This window comes from Sinocyclocheilus grahami, unplaced genomic scaffold (genome assembly GCF_001515645.1).
Source record: "Sinocyclocheilus grahami isolate Dianchi unplaced genomic scaffold, SAMN03320097.WGS_v1.1 scaffold208.1, whole genome shotgun sequence".
NCBI classification, from domain to species: domain Eukaryota; kingdom Metazoa; phylum Chordata; class Actinopteri; order Cypriniformes; family Cyprinidae; genus Sinocyclocheilus; species Sinocyclocheilus grahami.
In genome coordinates, this window is record NW_015505387.1 from 2,112,040 (window position 1) to 2,121,760 (window position 9,721).

General features: G+C 39.5%; 1 pseudogene; it reads left to right on the top strand.

The window, feature by feature from the left end:
- Positions 1-4,979: 4,979 nt before the first annotated feature.
- LOC107595793 (transcription factor HES-2-like) lies at positions 4,980-5,737 on the top strand (annotated as a pseudogene).
- Positions 5,738-9,721: the final 3,984 nt, after the last annotated feature.

Sequence of the window (9,721 nt, forward strand, 5' to 3'; positions counted from 1 at the left end):
AGCAACAGTCAAACATGGTGGTGGTAGTGTGATGGTCTGGGGCTGCTTTGCATCTTCAGTACCTAGACGACTCGCCATAATTGATGGAACCATGAATTCTGCTCTCTATCAGTAAATCCTGAAGGAGAATGTCCGGTCGTCAGTTTGTGACCTCAAGCTCAAGTGCACTTGGGTAATGCAGCAGGACAATGATCCCAAACACACCCCAGCAAGTCCACCTCTGAATGGCTCAAGAAAAACAAAATTAAGGTTTTAAGTCAAAGTCCGGACTCAAATCCTATTGAGATGCTGTGGCATGACCTTAAACAGTCCATTCATGCTCGAAAACTCTCCAATGTGGCTGAATTAAAACAATTCTGCACAAAAGAGTGGGCCAAAATTCCTCCACAGTGATGTGAAAGACTCATTGCCAGTTATCGCAAAAGCATGATTGCAGTTGTTGCTGCAAAGGGTGGCACAACCAGTTATTAGATTTAGGGGGCAATTATTTTGGAAGGTGTGTGTCCCGTTACATCTGGTGTAAAACCAGCACAGCATTTCACATTTGCCAAAACATATCTTGATTATCCCCAAGACTTTTGGGCACATATTCTGTGGACTGATGAGACAAAAGTTGAACTTTTTGGAAGGTGTGTGTCCCGTTACATCTGGTGTAAAACCAGCACAGCATTTCACATTTGCCAAAACATATCTTGATTATCCCCAAGACTTTTGGGCACATATTCTGTGGACTGATGAGACAAAAGTTGAACTTTTTGGAAGGTGTGTGTCCCGTTACATCTGGTGTAAAACCAGCACAGCATTTCACATTTGCCAAAACATATCTTGATTATCCCCAAGACTTTTGGGCACATATTCTGTGGACTGATGAGACAAAAGTTGAACTTTTTGGAAGGTGTGTGTCCCGTTACATCTGGTGTAAAACCAGCACAGCATTTCACATTTGCCAAAACATATCTTGATTATCCCCAAGACTTTTGGGCACATATTCTGTGGACTGATGAGACAAAAGTTGAACTTTTTGGAAGGTGTGTGTCCCGTTACATCTGGTGTAAAACCAGCACAGCATTTCACATTTGCCAAAACATATCTTGATTATCCCCAAGACTTTTGGGCACATATTCTGTGGACTGATGAGACAAAAGTTGAACTTTTTGGAAGGTGTGTGTCCCGTTACATCTGGCGTAAAACCAGCACAGCATTTCATAAAAAGAACATCACAGCAACAGTCAAACATGGTGGTGGTAGTGTGATGGTCTGGGGCTGCTTTGCATCTTCAGTACCTAGACGACTCGCCATAATTGATGGAACCATGAATTCTGCTCTCTATCAGTAAATCCTGAAGGAGAATGTCCGGTCGTCAGTTTGTGACCTCAAGCTCAAGTGCACTTGGGTAATGCAGCAGGACAATGATCCCAAACACACCCCAGCAAGTCCACCTCTGAATGGCTCAAGAAAAACAAAATTAAGGTTTTAAGTCAAAGTCCGGACTCAAATCCTATTGAGATGCTGTGGCATGACCTTAAACAGTCCATTCATGCTCGAAAACTCTCCAATGTGGCTGAATTAAAACAATTCTGCACAAAAGAGTGGGCCAAAATTCCTCCACAGTGATGTGAAAGACTCATTGCCAGTTATCGCAAAAGCATGATTGCAGTTGTTGCTGCAAAGGGTGGCACAACCAGTTATTAGATTTAGGGGGCAATTATGTTTTCACATAGTGCCAGGCAGGTTTGGTAGCTTTTTCCCTTAAAGGGGTCATATGACATTGCTAAAAAAGAACATTATTTTGTGTATTTGGTGTAATGAAATGTGTTTATGCGGTTTAAGGTTCAAAAAACACATTATTTTCCACATACTGTACATTATTGTTTCTCCTCTATGCCCCGCCTTTCTGAAACGCGTCGATTTTTACAAAGCTCATCGGTCTGATTGCTCTGATTGGCCAGCTATCCAGTGCCTTGTGACTGGCCGAATACCTCAAGCGTGTGACGGAAATGTTATGCCCCTTACCATATTGTGATGCCGTGTCCCAGCCGGAGCGATGAGACAAAAACAATAAAACTCATTATAAACGAGGCGCTTGTTGCATCCAGTGGGGACATAACTACTGATTATAATGACTTATACTGTCTTTTTACGCATTTTTAAACATAAAACCATGTCTGCATTTGTGATCGGAGAAACGACAAACAAGTGCTACTCTACACTGCTCCAAACTCACATTTGAATCATCAGTGGCAAATCCTTTAAATATGAAAACTACTTACAGTCTGTGAGTCAGAACAGCCGGCATTGTAGTCTACTCTTCCAGGATCAGGAAACAGTCCTCCATAAAATGCACTGCACACATCTGAATATTTGGGTTGAACTGTTCTGGAACAGTGTTGTAAATACAACTTAACCACTGATTTCTAGTCGTGTCCTCTTTTGGAAGGCCAAACAAAGTAGTTTCGCTTTCACACTGAAACACACAGCGCCTTCACGACATGCGGCTGCAGCAACAATACTACAGCGAGAATCAAAGTTACGCCTTCTTTCTTTGCAAAAACATTTGTGCAGCGTTTTGCAAATCTTCCCACATCGTGACGTAGACATGTGGGGGCATGTTAGAACGAGCCATTTTAGGAGAGTACGGACCAGTCTTAACTTTTATAAAGTATATCTCTTTGGGTTTGAGACTTTAGTCTTTGGAACTTTAGGGATCATATCTATTCACGAACAGCTTGTAACACCCCAAAGTGAAAGGAAAACTTGAAATCGCATCATACGACCCTTTTAATAAATAAACTCATTATTTCAAAACTGCATTTTGTATTTACTCGGTTATCTTTGTGTATTAAAATTTGTTTGATGATCTGAATCATTCAAGTGTGACAAATATGCCAAAAAAAACAAACAAACAAAAAAAAACAGGAAGGGGCAAAAACTTTTTCACACCACTGTAGACTCCGTCTGCTGCAGCAGCATCAGTGTGATGCTTAGAGACACACGCTGCCTTGCAAACCCCGAGGCTGCTCATTCATTCCGCACTAAGTTCATACAGAATTTAAATGTTAGTGTTAGATGGAGACTGTAATTCTCCAATTTATTACAAAACATTAAAGACAGGGTCTAAATCAACAGTTAAGGAGGAATAAAGCACACCTCATGGTCAGCACTGTCAAACAGAAAATGAGGACTCTGATCATCTGTAGCCTACCCTTGCAATTGTCTTTTGTGAAAGACTTGTCTTTCAGATTAACTAATAATTTATAAGCAAGTTTGGCCTGCAATTCATTGAATGTGTCATGGTTATCAGTCTAATGAACCGTTAGTTCACACTAAGACAACACTTGGCTATTTTTATTTTTTATTTTATTTTTTGGACATGACCAGCACAAGCCTACATTGGCGGTTAATTGATGCGCTCTTGGAGACTTTGACGCGTGCCTGCTCCATTGAACATTCAAAAGCTCTTCAACTCAATCAAGAGTTTTTACTCTTATAACTTGCATACCGTGTAAAAAGTAAACACGTTATTTAATTTTATTACACACTTTTAGTTTCACCAATCAGTTTGACTGCAACACCTCAGACAACAGCACACCAACAGAGAAGGCAAAAACTGTCGACATGCATTTTTGATGGTGGTAGGCCTATATGATTGTCAGATTAAATTTGTGTGTGTGTGTGTCACCCTATTCCATACGTCCCCCATCCCCAACCCCCTCAGAACCCAGAATTAAACAAAGAGATAGAAGAAAAATGATAAAGTTTTTTTTTTGCGTCAGTCCGTGATGCTTTATTGCCATATTCGGTCAAATGGCTCAGACACAGACGCCAATAGTTTGGAAAGACACGCTATAAACGAAGCAACGTGATAGGACGATAATATAGCAAACAGGTTACTGAAGAGTTTGGCAGTCTTGACTTGAGGGGGTTGGTTTTCAAATGAGTGGCGCGCTTTGGTGTGATTGGTAGAACAGACATCCATCTGTTACATTGTAACGGCGCGTGTCCGACGCGTGAGATCACCGCTGATTTGAAACAAGGTGTTTAATAGAACCACCGAACAACTAAAATGTCTGGTCACTGGAAAATACAAATAGAAGAAAGAAAAACAGTAAGAAATGTTTAGGAAAAGAAACATGCAAAAGCGGTTTAACCTCCTTTCTATATAAATGCAACCTTATTTCTAAACCTACACTTTTTATTTTAATTTCTAGCCTTATCTTTTATATATTGGGGATTTGTTTTTTTTAATTATGTTGTATTCCAAACCTCCATACTCTTGCTTAATATGAACTTAAATACAGTCTACATAATTTTGCATGCATGGTTTTGCTATATTTTGGAGTAATAAGAACGTAGGCTATATATCGAACATGGTCCGAATGTAAGCAGATGTTGACAGTATAGCGTGGCTTGGTTCATTATCGCGCGGTCTTCATGCTCTGTATTATTTATATAGATGTCCAATATATGGCTGTTTTGCTTGTGAAATAAAATCTCTTAAAGCACAAATTGTAATAAAACAAAGACAAGTTAAAGTAACCCACAACTTTAAATGCCTTGTAGCAAAAAATACAACAACATGAAACCAAAATGCGAAATGGAAAATGAACTTGCATTTTGTAAATTATTGTGCTTTAACTTCCACATTTTATTGTGTAGGCCTATATGTCTATATGTAGGCCTATATATTTTATAAAACACATGTGGAGGTCTTCGAGACAATAAAAATAATCATCAGTCACATGCGCATACCAGCGGTTTTGGATGATACTGACATCAATCAACAGATGGTAACTTTTGGGACAGTCAGATCAGATCTTCTCCCTTTGGCATCCCCCTCTGCGTCCAACCGAAGACACAATAGAATAGAAGCCCTCCCTCCACGCCAAAGGGCCCTATAAAAGACCCCCTCACACACCCTGACCACAAAACTCTCTGCTCCTCTCTCAAGAGCACATCTAGAGACAGCTCCCGATCAAATCATGACTCCAAACATTATTACCGAAGCTCATTCCCACGCATTCGGTTCTCGAATGACTGTGGCTCAGAGAAAAGAGGCACATGAATTGAGAAAGGTGAGGATGATTTTGGCTCCCTTTGAACACCCCTGAACCATTTTAACGGTTGTGCTTGCGGTATCTATAAACTCACACTCACATTAACCGATTTCTGTCTTTTTCCAGACTCTCAAGCCATTGATGGAAAAAAGAAGGCGGGCTCGCATTAACGAGAGCCTCAATCACTTAAAAACACTTATACTCCCTCTGTTCGGCAAAGACGTAAGTATCTTTGGTACTTGCATGGTCATACAGCCTATGTCAGTGTCTGAACAATACCCTAATGTGTCAATCACTTTCAATGTTTTAGGCTTCACGCTATTCAAAGCTGGAGAAAGCTGACATTCTCGATATGACTGTGCGGTTCCTCAGAGATCTGCCTTCCTCATCAGCTAAAGGTGAGTGATTTCATTTACTTTTGTTTTCACCATTTTCAGAGTCTAATTGGCAACTGTATTTATTTTAACTGGTCCAAATGTATTTACTATTTTTCTCTCTCTCCAAAGGTCAAACAGACAGCTATAAAGAGGGATATAAAGCCTGCTTGCAGCGCATCTCTGCGATGCTGCCGCAGTCTAACCTCGAAACAGAAACCCGGCAGCGCGTCAACGAGTTCCTCCAGCACTCGATGGTGTCTGCGACGTCTTCCTGCCAGAACTGCTGTGCTCAGAACTCCAGAATGATTTCACAAATGCACCAGCGACTTGTGAGCTTGAGGAACAGCAGCTCTGCAACGGAGAACCACTCCATCAGTACCGCGGCAGCTCCCAGTCAACCTCAGCCTGTGCCACAGGCAGCTGTGGACATGTGGAGACCGTGGTGACCAAACAAGCAACAGAAGTCTTCGGGGAAATTGTTGATAATTAACTTTGCATGTTATTTATTTGTCATAGTAGGTTTTAGTTCAAATGTAAAGCCTGTGATGGAGATTAGGCTAGATGTAAAGAATTGAAGGAAATGTGGCTACTTTGTAAATGAAAGAAAGCCAGCGAGCACAGACCATGCTGTCTTCTATGAACATAACGTTATGCAATCCTCGCTGGGGGTTTAAATACTATGGGTTGTAATCAACAAAATTGTAAACCCCAAGGGTTAAAATGTGAGGTTTGCACAATTGACTTGATTTCATTTGGTCTGTGCAAAGAAATCGTAAACACTGTGTGTTAATTATTAATGGCAAAACGAATGTCCCTGAAGGAAGCATAATCATACAATTTTATTGTGAATCAACAGAAGAATAAAACCTTTTTGCTTTGAAATTCTTGAAATCTTTGTTTGTTTATTTATTGGAAATGGCTTTTAAAATTTCTCACTGGAGGAATAAATGAGCTAAGTTGTAGACAAAGTAAAAAAGATACAGAAATGACAAACAAAAAACACGTAAATATAAACACATTTATAAATGAATGACCATAAATCGCTGATCGGAACCGCTGAACACTGCTCTGGAAATTGTAAAGATAATAAATTATTACATTACTGAGCATATAGCCTATACAAAATCTTTTTTTTATTTCATAAATAAAATAATTGTGTTCAGCCGCAGCAAAAGCCATAGTGCAACTGCTTTTTACAGTTCATCCACATTGAACATTGTTCAATAAGATATCAGGTTCAGTAATGTGTTTATAATGTGTTTAACATAATTCTTTGTGAAAACCACCCAAAGCTGGTTATACAACATTGGTTTGACGGTCTTAGATCGTTTAAGCTGGTCTCCCAAACCAACAAACCACTTACCAGACCAATCTGGATGGCCAGCAAGCATCAGCAAACCAGCATACTGTAGACCTGTAGATGCTCCCCCCAGCAGGGTGTTGGTGCCTTCTTTTATGTAAGTCTATGTGGCTTTTTCAGGTTTATTGTTGTCCACATGGGGAAAATCGTAACCATATCTAAAAGAAAACAATAAATAAATAAAATAAAACTAAATAGTAACAATGTACTTCTCCTCAATGAGCTGTATAATTTCAGCCATGTCTGTACTATCCCAAATGGTGTGGAACAAGGCAGTTTAATTCATAGTGTCAGGGGTTTGTTCAAATCATTAAATAATGATGAAGACCCTATCCATTAATTGTCACAGTTATGCACATCCGAGAATCAGCACTCACATTCGTACTGACTCACTTTGTGTTCTAACAAGACCTCAGCATATTGATTGCATGACTGTAATTAGAGCTTGGCCAAGCATCATAATTACTGTTGATCATACTTAGGGATTTGAATAACTGCCTAACTATTAAGCATATGGTGTATAACTCAACCCACACTGCTCCCACTGCACAGGCAAGACTGATATCACAAATCATGCTGCTTGTTGAGAAGAGTTGTGCTATTACTTTGGTCAGTGATCTGGCTGATTTGGTCAAGTTTAATTAAGACTTAAGACTGATTAGTTTCACCTGCTGGACAATAAAATTGAACAATCAATATCCCATAGATTGGAGGGACCCAAACCATGAGACCAGGGTTGCGTTTCCCGAAACCTTCTTAACGCTACGTCATTCGTAAGTTATACCTTAAGATGTTCCTTTACGTTAATACATGTTTCCCGAAACGTTCTTAGTTAAGTATACCTTCTGTAAGTCATTCATTCGTAAGGTTAGTCTGGACCACTCTTAGCTATACATTATCGGTGTTCACAGTTCACTCCGCTAGTGGCCACCACTGTGAAAAGATCTTCTTCACATTTCAGTCATACGATTGTAATTCTGTGGCAAGAAAAGTGTAAATATTAAATAAATATTACAATTCAATTGTAATACACCCAGTGTTGAATTTGTGTTCAATTAATTAAAGTGTTTTTATGCAAAGAATAAAACTGTCATTATACTAATGGTTGTTAGTTTTTCCATTATAATGTACAAAGGCACATCGGCTGGCAAACCATTAGGCAGCACATAATTAGGAGTCTATTTAAAGATTATCGGTGTTCACAGTTCACTCCGCTAGTGGCCACCACTGTGAAAAGATCTTATTCACATTTCAGTCATACGATTGTAATTCTGTGGCAAGAAAAGTGTAAATATTAAATAAATATTACAATTCAATTGTAATACACCCAGTGTTGAATTTGTGTTCAATTAATTAAAGTGTTTTTATGCAAAGAATAAAACTGTCATTATACTAATGGTTGTTAGTTTTTCCATTATAATGTACAAAGGCACATCGGCTGGCAAACCATTAGGCAGCACATAATTAGGAGTCTATTTAAAGGGAAAAAATGTGATGGGGAGTTTGGTCAAACTATGGCAGCGAGACAGCGAATAGTTGTCCTAAATCAAAGATGGCTGCGTCCGCGGAGCCAGTTAGTGTATGTGCACTATTTCATAATAATGTCAGAATAGCTACCATGTCAAAAGTGGTCCATGGATTTTGATATGTAGCCAGGAATCATGTTTCCTGGCAAAAATTTTGCCTGCCACGGGAACAAATTCAGCAGCTTTTACATCTTGTTGGTCAAACTTTGTAGAGACAAACTTGACTGAGCTAACCCCTAAGCCCCGAAATTCAGCTGCTGGCGGGTCTCCGTTTTTATGCTGTGGGGAGTTTTCTGGAGGTGGTTGGGGATGGATATGGGCTGAGTAAGATCTCGGTGTGGTGGTGTGTTCACTACATCTTGCTCCGTCACGCCACCGATTATATACGTATGCCTTTCGCCAGGCACCAAGAGATGGAGGCACATCAAGGCTTCCATGCCATTGCGGGTGTCCCGTGACTAATTGGCCTTGTTGACGGGACACATATCCCCATCGCCAACCCATCAGCGCTTGACCAGGCCTTCATAATATATATGAACATGATAATATAAATTACTCTTTCAAAAGCAAGCGAAGCCTAAAAGCCAGTTAATGTTGCTGACTAAGGCAGAATACTTTTGGCCATGAGGTTGCAGGTTCGCACACTTGCAAAATTATACATATACATAAACACACACACACACACACACACACACACACACACACACACACACATATATATACTGTATATGTGTACATGTTTATGTGGTTTATGAAGACACAAATTTGTATAATAACATGGGTATGACATAGGTATTACAACTAGAAGGTGCTTTATGAGGACATTTTCAGTGTCCCCGTAATTCAAAAGGCTTATAAATAATTCAGAATGAGTTTTTTTGAAAATCTAAAAATGCAGAAAGTTTCCTGTGAGGGGTAGGTTTAGGGGTAGTGTTGGTGTAGGGCAATAGAAAATACGGTTTGTACAGTATAAAAACCATTACGCCTATGGCGAGTCCCCATAAACCATAAAAACAAACCTGTGTGTGTGTGTGCGTGTGTGTGTGTGATATCCAAGGTTGCATTTAGTTTGAAATTTGGATTATTTTATAAATGCTGTGAGCCCTGATAAATGCAATTTCTAATATTTTTAAAGTGTTTCTTTATAATGAACATCACTTTACCCACTCTATAACGCAATGAAAGAGCTCCTGTATTGAACAATCGATTCTCGAGCCATCGATATCAACCTATTCAGCACCACCACCATGGACAGTACCTGCTAACGTCGCATGTAAGAAGGTTTACCTTAAGCAACATCCTAAGGTACACTGTAAAAAATGACCGTGAATTTAACTGTAAAAGACTGTAAAAATGCAACAGTAAAAACCTGTTAAATGGTTAACGGTAAATTCCCCTATTATA